The sequence below is a fragment of the Ranitomeya imitator genome, chromosome 3 (genome assembly GCF_032444005.1).
Source record: "Ranitomeya imitator isolate aRanImi1 chromosome 3, aRanImi1.pri, whole genome shotgun sequence".
Taxonomy (NCBI): domain Eukaryota; kingdom Metazoa; phylum Chordata; class Amphibia; order Anura; family Dendrobatidae; genus Ranitomeya; species Ranitomeya imitator.
The window spans coordinates 801,764,587-801,776,081 of record NC_091284.1 but is presented as its reverse complement, the minus strand read 5'-3'; the positions used below and the strand labels follow the sequence as shown (position 1 = coordinate 801,776,081).

Here is an 11,495-nt window from a genome sequence, read left to right as displayed (position 1 = left end):
CCCAGTGCTAAAATGCATCTCGTGTGAACAGAGGCCACAGTGTACAGAACAATTTGGGCCCAGCTGCGCCCTGCAAAAAAAACAAAACATATAAATATATGTAAGGTATTAGTTGATATTAGGGCCATAATATGGAAGCTGGCAACCCACGCCAAGGGTCCTTACTAGTGTTGAGCATTCCGATACCGCAAGTATCGGGTATCGGCCGATACTTGCGGTATCGGAATTCCGATACCGAGATCCGATATTTTTGTGATATCGGGTATCGGTATCGGAAGTGTAAAATAAAGAATTAAAATAAAAATATTGTTATATTCACCTCTCCGGCGGCCCCTGGACATCAGCGGGAGGATCCGGCGTCCGGGACGGCTTCTTTCTTCAAAATGCGCGCCTTTAGGACCTGTGGTATGACGTCCCGGCTTCTGATTGGTCGCGTGCCGCCCATGTGACCGCCACGCGACCAATCAGAAGCCGCGACGTCATTCCTCAGCTAAAGTCCTAGAATGAGCGCCTTCTAGGACCTGAGGAATGACGTCGCGGCTTCTGATTGGTCGCGTGGCGGTCACATGGGCGGCACGCGACCAATCAGAAGCCGGGACGTCATTCCACAGGTCCTGAAGGCGCGCATTTTGAAGAAAGAAGCCGTGCCGGACGCCGGATCCTCCCGCTGATGTCCAGGGGCCGCCGGAGAGGTGAATATAACAATATTTTTTATTTTAATTCTTTATTTTACACTTTAATATGGATCCCAGGGCCTGAAGGAGAGTTTCCTCTCCTTCAGACCCTGGGATCCATGAGGATACATTCCGATACTTGATGTCCCATTGACTTGTATTGGTATCGGATATCGGTATCGGCGATATCCGATATTTTTCGGGTATCGGCCGATACTATCCGATACCGATACTTTCAAGTATCGGACGGTATCGCTCAACACTAGTCCTTACGTATTGCCAGTCCTACTCTAACATGAAAAACACCAAAAAAGGACACATTCAAGAAAAAACACCAAAAATAGGCAAAGATGCTTACCTGTCTAAATAGGCCTCAATACATATACACAAGCAGGGTGCAGCACTACTGGGTGCAGTCCTACTGTTAGAGTAGGACTGGCAATACGTAAGGACCCTTGGCGTGGGTTGCCAGCTTCCATATTATGGCCCTAATATCAACTAATACCTTACATATATTTATATGGTTTTTTTTTTGCACGTATATTTTTTGAAGGGTGCAGCTGGGCCCAAATTGTTCTGTACACTGTGGCCTCTGTTCACACGGGATGCATTTTAGCACTGGGCAGCCCGCCATAGGGCTTTATTAACAGGCTGTAGCCAGATGCTTTGTATTCCTTGTGTGAATACGCCACATACAGAGTATTTTATCTTAGTGCATTGGTGTACCACACGGCCAAACCCTTATTGAAGGCTGGCTGTTTCATTAGGTATTGCACCTGTGCATTTGCTATTTTGTTTGGGTCCGCTGCACCCTGCTTGTGCATTTGTATTGAGGCCTATTTAGTCAGGTAAGCATCTTTGCCTTTGATACTCCTTGGCATCTTGCAGGATGCCAAGGAGTATCACAAATTGAAAGCCGAAATTCTCGCATGTTTGGGGGTGACACTGACTGTTAGGGCACAGCGAATTCACTGCTGGTCCTATCACCGGGACAAACCGCCTCGCTCCAAAATGTTTGACCTGTTGCACCTGGTCCAGAAATGGCTACAGCCAGAGTCCTCTACACCTACACAGATGATAGAACGAGTGGTGATGGATCAGTTCGTGCATTCCCTCTTGAGGTCCATACAGACTTGGGTTGCCCAGGGTGATCCCCAGAATGCTGACGAGCTGATCGGATTGGTCGAGAGATACCAAGGGATGGAAGGATCCTTCAGGAGGCAGCCCATGCCATACTGGGGGCCCCAGACGGGGGCCGAGTCCCAAAAAGGGGTGGGGCATCCAAGGTCACAAAGGGCGGGGGAGGTGGTGTCCAAGGTCCCTATGGGTGATATTATTTGCTGGAGGTTCCACGGGCCAGGACATATAGCTGCCCGTTGTTCCCAGACTACTGAGCAGATGGACTGCAGCATGGGACGTCGTAGTTCATACTATGCATATCCAGCCTGCAGTGTGAACTCTCCGCCCAACAAGGGGCCTCAAGCGGGTCCCATAAAGGTGAAAGGTTGAGCAGTAACGGCACTGTTAGACTCAGGGAGCTTAGTGACCCTGGTGAGGGCCACTTTTCCTCTCCACCTGCTCCAGGGAAAGAAGGTCGGCATGCGGTACATACATGGTGATGCAAAGGACTACCCTATGGCCACGGTGGATATTGAACTGGCGTGTGGCAATGAGTCCCATGAAGTCGGCGTTGTTCAGGACTTGTTGCACCCTATAATTATTGGCCGGGATTTCTGTTTGTTTTGAAATTTGTGGGGAAAAGGTTCTGAAGTCGCTAGCAAGAGTAGGGAACCAATGAACCCTAAAAAGGTATCGCCACACCCAGAGACAGACAGGTTTCCTTTTTGTGTCCTGTTAGGGGATGAGGAGGAAGTGTCCCCTGCATCTGACATTCTGGAGTTAGGGGTGACCGGTGAAAATTTTGTGACTGCCCAACATAGGGACCCCACTCTGAGGGAAGCCTTTAATAATGTCAGTTATTAATGGGGTTGTACAGGAGCCGGGGCAGACACAAGATTTCCCTATTTTCTGATGAGTGGGGAGTTGTTGTACTGGGTCACGAAAATAAGGGAGGAGTTGGTAGAGCAGTTGGTAGGGCCGGGTCCATATAGACGGAAGGTGTTGGACATGGCCCATTCACACATCTTGGGTGGACACCTAGGGGTGGAACAATGCAGGAACGGGTTGTGCAGAGGTTCTATTGGCCTGGGTGTCACCGGGAAATAGTGAACTATTGCAGGTCCAGCCCTACATGTCAGCGAACTGCCTCAACTCCTCATTTCCGGAGCCCCCTTGTGCCATTACCCATTATTGAGGTGCCATTTGAGAGAATTGCCATGGACTTGGTCGGTACCTTAGTTAAATCAGCCCGAGGCCATCAGGATATACTAGTCATAGTAACATAGTTAGTAAGGCCGAAAAAAGACATTTGTCCATCCAGTTCAGCCTATATTCCATCATAATAAATCCCCAGATCTACGTCCTTCTACAGAACCTAATAATTGTATGATACAATATTGTTCTGCTCCAGGAAGACATCCAGGCCTCTCTTGAACCCCTCGACTGAGTTCGCCATCACCACCTCCTCAGGCAAGCAATTCCAGATTCTCACTGCCCTAACAGTAAAGAATCCTCTTCTATGTTGGTGGAAAACCTTCTCTCCTCCAGACGCAAAGAATGCCCCCTTGTGCCCGTCACCTTCCTTGGTATAAACAGATCCTCAGCGAGATATTTGTATTGTCCCCTTATATACTTATACATGGTTATTAGATCGCCCCTCAGTCGTCTTTTTTCTAGACCAAATAATCCTAATTTCGCTAATCTATCTGGGTATTGTAGTTCTCCCATCCCCTTTATTAATTTTGTTGCCCTCCTTTGTATTCTCTCTAGTTCCATTATATCCTTCCTGAGCACCGGTGCCCAAAACTGGACACAGTACTCCATGTGCGGTCTAACTAGGGATTTGTACAGAGGCAGTATAATGCTCTCATCATGTGTATCCAGACCTCTTTTAATGCACCCCATGATCCTGTTTGCCTTGGCAGCTGCTGCCTGGCACTGGCTGCTCCAGGTAAGTTTATCATTAACTAGGATCCCCAAGTCCTTCTCCCTGTCAGATTTACCCAGTGGTTTCCCATTCAGTGTGTAATGGTGATATTGATTCCTTCTTCCCATGTGTATAACCTTACATTTATCATTGTTAAACCTCATCTGCCACCTTTCAGCCCAAGTTTCCAACTTATCCAGATCCATCTGTAGCAGAATGCTATCTTCTCTTGTATTAACTGCTTTACATAGTTTTGTATCATCTGCAAATATCGATATTTTACTGTGTAAACCTTCTACCAGATCATTAACGAATATGTTGAAGAGAACAGGTCCCAACACCGACCCCTGCGGTACCCCACTGGTCACAGCGACCCAGTTAGAGACTATACCGTTTATAACCACCCTCTGCTTTCTATCACCAAGCCAGTTACTAACCCATTTACACACATTTTCCCCCAGACCAAGCATTCTCATTTTGTGTACCAACCTCTTGTGTGGCATGGTATCAAACGCTTTGGAAAAATCGAGATATACCACGTCCAATGACTCACCGTGATCCAGCCTATAGCTTACCTCTTCATAAAAACTGATTAGATTGGTTTGACAGGAGCGATTTCTCATAAACCCATGCTGATATGGAGTTAAACAGTTATTCTCATTGAGATAATCCAGAATAACATCCCTCAGAAACCCTTCAAATATTTTACCAACAATAGAGGTTAGACTTACTGGCCTATAATTTCCAGGTTCACTTTTAGAGCCCTTTTTGAATATTGGCACCACATTTGCTATGCGCCAGTCCTGCGTAACAGACCCTGTCGCTATAGAGTCCCTAAAAATAAGAAATAATGGTTTATCTATTACATTACTTAGTTCTCTTAGTACTCGTGGGTGTATGCCATCCGGACCCGGAGATTTATCTATTTTAATCTTATTTAGCCGGTTCCGCACCTCTTCTTGGGTTAGATTGGTGACCCTTAATATAGGGTTTTCATTGTTTCTTGGGATTTCACCTAGCATTTCATTTTCCACCGTGAATACCGTGGAGAAGAAGGTGTTTAATATGTTAGCTTTTTCCTCGTCATCTACAACCATTCTTTCCTCACTATTTTTTAAGGGGCCTACATTTTCAGTTTTTATTCTTTTACTATTGATATAGTTGAAGAACAGTTTGGGATTGGTTTTACTCTCCTTAGCAATGTGCTTCTCTGTTTCCTTTTTGGCAGCTTTAATTAGTTTTTTAGATAAAGTATTTTTCTCCCTATAGTTTTTTAGAGCTTCAATGGTGCCATCCTGCTTTAGTAGTGCAAATGCTTTCTTTTTACTGTTAATTGCCTGTCTTACTTCTTTGTTTAGCCACATTGGGTTTTTCCTATTTCTAGTCCTTTTAATCCCACAAGGTATAAACCGCTTACACTGCCTATAGTCCTATCACCCTGGACTATGCCACACGCTACCCTGAGGCAATTCCCCTGAGAAATTCTTCCTCGAAGAATGTAGCCCGCGAGTTGGTCCATGTGTTTTCCCGGACAGGTCTGCCGAAGGAGATCCTGACTGACCAGGGGACACCTTTCATGAGCAAGGTGATGAGGGAGTTATGCAAAGTCCTGAAAATCTCTCAGTTGAGGACTTCGGTGTACCATCCTCAGTTGGATGGCCTTGTTGAGAGATTTAACAAGACACTGAAGAGCATGCTGAGAAAAGCCATAGAGAAAGACGGTAGAGACTGGGACTGTCTCTTACCATATCTGATGTTTTCCATTTGTGAAGTTCCACAGGCCTCCACAGGGTTCTCACCGTTTGAGCTTCTATATGGCCGACATCCACGAGGTCTCCTGGATATAGCCAAGGAAACCTGGGAAGCCGAAGTCACGCCCCACAGAAGCGTAATTAAGCATGTGGCCCTGATGCAGCAGAGGATTGCAAAGGTGAGCCCGATTGTGAAAGAACACCTTGAAGTCAGGATGGCCGAGTGGTCTAAGGCGCTGCGTTCAGGTCGCAGTCTCTCTTGGAGGCGTGGGTTCAAATCCCACTTCTGACATCACCTTTGTTTATACCAAGGAAGGTGACGGGCACAAGGGGGCATTCTTTGCGTCTGGAGGAGAGAAGGTTTTTCCACCAACATAGAAGAGGATTCTTTACTGTTAGGGCAGTGAGAATCTGGAATTGCTTGTCTGAGGAGGTGGTGATGGCGAACTCAGTCGAGGGTTTCAAGAGAGGCCTGGATGTCTTCCTGGAGCAGAACAATATTGTATCATACAATTATTAGGTTCTGTAGAAGGACGTAGATCTGGGGATTTATTATGATGGAATATAGGCTGAACTGGATGGACAAATGTCTTTTTTTGGCCTTACTAACTATGTTACTATGTTACTATGTTACCTCCACCAGGCACAAGAAGCTCAGAAACCTATAAGAGAAAAAAGTAAACGAAAACCCTGATGTAACTAAGTAAAAAAGCAAAAGTGCATTTAAATAACACAGAGTTTTTAGTAATACTGTTTTTTGATAAAAAAAAATAGCACAAAAGCCATCCCACCTCGTCACGGTAACTCTGATGGGGACAGTTTAACACTGTCTAATATTAAAACCTTACATTGTGTCAATGTTGACCTCAGTGTGAATAAGGGCAGACAAAAGGACTGGGCCAACCAGTGAAACACTAGACTGGGGAAGCCTTATATAGTCTCTAGCTCAGGCCAGGATTTACAACCGGTCTGCAAGAGTTGGGCAGTTCAATCCGAGAGACCGAGTTCTTGTGTTAGTTCCGACGGTGGAGAGCAAGTTCTTGGCCAAATGGCAAGGGCAATATGAGGTGGTCGAGAAGCTTGGTGAGGTAAACTATAAAATTCATCAACCAGGAAGACTAAAACCAATCCAAGTTTACCATGTCAACCTCATCAAGCCATGGCAAGATAGAGAGCCGGCAGTAACTCCATCTTTGCTGGGCCACCCAGAAGGTGAGGTTGGAGGGGTTACTATAGCAGAGATGCTATCGAAGGCCCAGAAACAGTAGTGCCGGGAGTTACTTCAGAAGAACAGGGACCTGTTTTCAGAGTTGCCAGGGTGCACGAAGGTCCTAGAGCACGAGGTCCTGACAGAGCCAAATGTGTGGGTGAACGTGAAGCTCTATCGAATTCCTGAGGCCCGTCGAGAAGTAATGTCCAAGGAGGTGGAGCGTATGTTGAAGCTTGGAGTCATTAAGGAATCCAAGAGTGGTGGGTTGAGCCCAATTGTCCTGGTCCCAAAACCTGATGGGGAGTGGAGGTTTTGCAACGACTATCGGAAGTTGAATGAGGTCTCCAAGTTCGACGCATATCCCATGCCCCGCGTTGATCAGCTCATCGAAAGACTTGGGCACGCCAGGTATATAACCACCTTGGATTTGATGAAGGAGTATTGGCAGATCCCCATGCCACAGGAAGCCAAGGAGAAGACAAAAAGACAGTGTTTCTACACCAGATGGATACTTCCAGTATGACCGGATGCCATTTGGCCTACAGGGAGCTCCGGCGACCTTCCAGAGGGCTATGGATAGAATCCTTGCACCCCATAAGCCATACGCTGCTGCGTACCTGGATGATATCATCATCTTTAGCTCGGACTGGGAGAGTCATCTGTAAAAAGTCCAAGTGGTGTTTGATGCTCTAAGGGAGGCGGGGTTTACAATAAACCCGATGAAGCGTGCCTTGGGTAAGGAAGAAGCTAAGTACCTAGGATATGTAGTGGGTCGTGGAGAAATAAAGCCCCAAATCGGTAAAGTGGAGGCAATTCAAACATGGCCAAAACCACTCTCCAAAAAGCAAGTTAAAGCCTTTCTGGGGATCGTGGGATATGACAGGAGGTTCATCCCAAACTTCGCCACGGTGGCTGCGCCTCTGACTGATCTGCTAAAGGGGACAAAATCAGTAATGGTTAAATGGTCCGAAGAGACAGTCAGTCTTCCAAGAAATGAAAGGGGCTCTATGTAAGCAACCCGTTCTGATGGCCCCAGACTTTGAGTTTATTCTTCAGACAGATGCCTCAGATGTTGGGGTAGGAGCAGTCCTTTCCCAAGAGCTACATGGGGAGGAGCATCCTGTTCTCTGAGTAGGAAGGTGTCCTCGCCTGAAAGGAATTACTCAGTCGTAGAGAAGGAGTGTTTGGCCATAAAGTGGGCGGTGGACACGTTACGGTACTATCTGCTGGGATGTAAATTTAGACTGATATCCGATCATGCCCCATTTAGATGGATGAGGGAAACGAAGGGTAGAAATGCTAGGGTCACCCGTTGGTTCTTAGCCCTACAGGACTTCAGTTTCCATGTGGAACATAGGGCTGGCAAGCTGCACGGTAATACTGATGCCCTATCAAGAATCCCTTGTCTAGTGGGGAAAAGTGCCAAGCCCCACGGCTTTAGGCAGAGGGGGAGGTATGTAACGTGGCTAAAGGTTGTATAGTCAATGGGAGGTATACATGGGCGGACATACCACCTGTTCAACCTGTGCAATCGCACAGGGGCCCAGAGCGGGAGGGGGCCCCCGACGGGCATACAAAGCAATGATTGTGAATGACAGCCGGCGGTAGTATGACTGCTAACAGGAGAAGCAGGGGGGCCCACTCTGCTGCACGCATGTGATAAGACAGTTAAATGGGCCCCCCTCCTCATCTGCTAGCATATATTATGCTGCTGTTACTGCTGCGGTCTGCGGTGAGGTGAGGGTAGCAGATGTTGGATTAGGAAAAGAGGAGGGAGGGGGAGGGCCTCCCAGTCACAGTGAGTCACTGAAGCTTGCTCAGAGCTGCATCCCTTCACCCGCAGAGAGCCGCACATCACATGTATGGCCACTGTTGCTCTCTGCGCACAGGACCTGTGATGAGGTCACAGGAGGGGAGGAGTCAGTTGTCACATGATCAGGGGCCTCCGTGTATTGCAGGACTATGCTGTGGTGTCATGGTGCTAGACGGTAAGCTTATGTGTGGAGTCAGGAGTTGTTTTCAGTGTGGATGTAGCAGAGCTGTGTGTGTGTACGAGGTGTACAGAGTGGAGCCGTGTGTGTATGAGGTGTACAGAGCGGAGCCGTGTGTGTATAAGGTGTATGGAGCGGAGCTGTGTGTGTATGAGGTGTACAGAGCAGAGTTGTGTGTGTATTAGGTGTAGAGAGCGGAGCCATGTGTGTGTATGAGGTATACGGAGCGGAGCTGTGTGTGTGTATGAGGTGTACGGAGTGGAGCCATGTATGCAAGGTGTGTTGTGAGTTCTGTTTTTGGGCTCCCTCTGGTGGTTACTGATGGTACTGGGTGACTTGTCTTTCCTGGGTCTCTGGGTTCCACCTGTTCCATCAGGATATGGGAGTTTCCTATTTAACCTGGCTTTGCTGGCATTTCCTCGCCGGTTAGCAATGTATCCAGTGTGTCTTGTTACCTCTGCTCCCTGCTCCTAGAACCTTCTGGTCAAGCTAAGTTTGGATTTTCCTGTTTTGGTGTTTTGCTTTATTTGGTTTTTAGTCCAGCCTGCAGATATTTGTTTCTTTGCTGCTGGTTGCTCTAGTGGGCTGAAATTGCTCCTCATGTACCATGAGTTGGCACATGAGTTCAAGTAATTTCAGGATGGTTTTTTGAAGGGTTTTTCGCTGACCGTGCAGATCACTTTTGTATCCTCTGCTATCTAGCTTTAGCGGGCCTCATTTTGCTGAAACTGTTTTCATACTGCGTATGTGCTTTCCTCTCATTTCACCGTCATTATATGTGGGGGGCTGCTATTTCTGTGGGGTGTTTCTCTGGAGGCAAGAGAGGTCTGTGTTTCTTCTAATACGGGAAGTTAGATCTTCGGCTGGAGCGAGACATCTAGGATCATCGTAGGCACGTTCCCCGGCTACTTTTATTTGTGCGTTAGGTTCAGGATCGCGGTCAGCTCAGGTTCCATCGCCCTAGAGCTTGTTTGTATCTGTGCTTGTCCTTTAGTGATCCCCTGCCATTGGGATCATGACAATCTCTGTATACAGGGAGCTACCCCTAGTGGTGGCTGCAGACAGGATCTTATCATGTATCTCTGTATACAGGGAGCTCCCCCTAGTGGTGGCTGCAGACAGGATCTTATCATGTATCTCTGTATACAGGGAGCTCCCCCTAGTGGTGGCTGCAGACAGTAAAACCGGCCAACAAAGTGTTAATTGTATTGGCTGAAGTAGGAGGATAAGTAGTCTGAGGAAGTTTTTTTTTTTTTTTTTCTCTTTCCCTCAGAGTTTGCTGCCTAGCCTTATTGCAGCGTGGCTACTTCCTCCTCCTCTTAATCTTTGAATGGCTCTGATCCCAGCTGTTTATCATGGACGTCCAGAGTTTGGCTTCCAGCCTGAATAATCTTGCCGCTAAGGTTCAAAATATACAGGATTTTGTTGTACATGCTCCTATGTCTGAACCTAGAATTCCTGTCCCAGAGTTTTTTTCTGGAGATAGATCTCGTTTTCTGAATTTTAGGAACAATTGCTAGTTGTTTCTTTCTTTGAAATCTCGCTCCTCTGGAGACCCTGCTCAGCAAGTCAAGATAATTATATCTTTCCTGCGGGGTGACCCTCAGGATTGGGCATTTGCATTGGCACCAGGGGACCCTGCGTTGCTTAATGCGGATGCGTTTTTTCTGGCATTGGGTTTGCTCTATGAGGAACCTAACCAAGAGATTCAGGCTGAAAAAGCTTTGTTGGCCCTCTCTCAGGGGCAAGATGAAGCAGAAATTTATTGTCAAAAATTTCGGAAGTGGTCGGTGCTTACTCAGTGGAATGAGTGCGCCCTGGCTGCAAAGTTCAGAGATGGCCTTTCTGAGGCCATTAAAGATGTTATGGTGGGGTTCCCTGCGCCTACTGGTCTGAATGAGTCTATGACTATGGCTATTCAGATTGATCGGCGTTTACGGGAGCGCAAACCTGTGCATCATTTGGCGGTGTCGCCTGAACCGTCACCTGAGATAATGCAAAGTGATAGAATTCAGTCCAGAAGTGAACGGCAAAATTATAGGCGGAAAAAAAGGTTGTGCTTTTATTGTGGTGATTCAGCTCATGTTATATCAGCATGCTCTAAACGCACAAAAAAGGTTGATAAGTCTGTTGCCATTAGTACTTTACAGTCTAAGTTCATTCTGTCTGTGACTCTGATTTGTTCATTATCATCCATTTCCGTCGATGCCTATGTGGATTCAGGCGCTGCCCTGAGTCCTATGGATTGGTCATTTGCCAATCGCTGTGGGTTTAGTCTGGAGCCTCTGGAAGTCCCTATTCCTTTGAAGGGAATTGACTCTACACCTTTGGCTATGAATAAACCTCAGTACTGGACACAAGTGACCATGCGTATGACTCCTGTTCATCAGGAGGTGATTCGCTTCCTGGTACTGTATAATTTGCATGATGTCCTAGTGCTTGGTCTGCCATGGTTACAAACTCATAATCCAGTCCTTGACTGGAAATCAATGTCTGTGTTAAGCTGGGGTTGTCAGGGGGTTCATGATGATGCACCTCCGATTTCTATCGCTTCATCTACTCCTTCTGAGATTCCTGTGTTTTTGTCTGACTATCGGGATGTTTTTGAGGAGCCTAAGCTCAGTTCGCTTCCTCCTCATAGGGATTGCGATTGTGCTATAAATTTAATTCCAGGCAGTAAATTTCCTAAAGGTCGTTTGTTCAATCTGTCAGTGCCTGAGCATACTGCTATGCGGGATTATGTTAAGGAGTCCTTGGAAAAGGGACATATCCGTCCATCTTTGTCCCCTTTGGGAGCAGGTTTTTTTTTCGTGGCCAAAAAAG

General features: G+C 46.9%; 1 non-coding gene across 1 annotated transcript; it reads left to right on the top strand.

Annotated features, from left to right (window-relative positions):
* Positions 1 to 5,680: 5,680 nt before the first annotated feature.
* On the top strand, positions 5,681 to 5,763 carry TRNAL-CAG (transfer RNA leucine (anticodon CAG)). Its single transcript has one exon. It is a non-coding gene; the product is annotated as a tRNA-Leu (tRNA).
* The last annotated feature ends 5,732 nt before the right edge of the window (positions 5,764 to 11,495 follow it).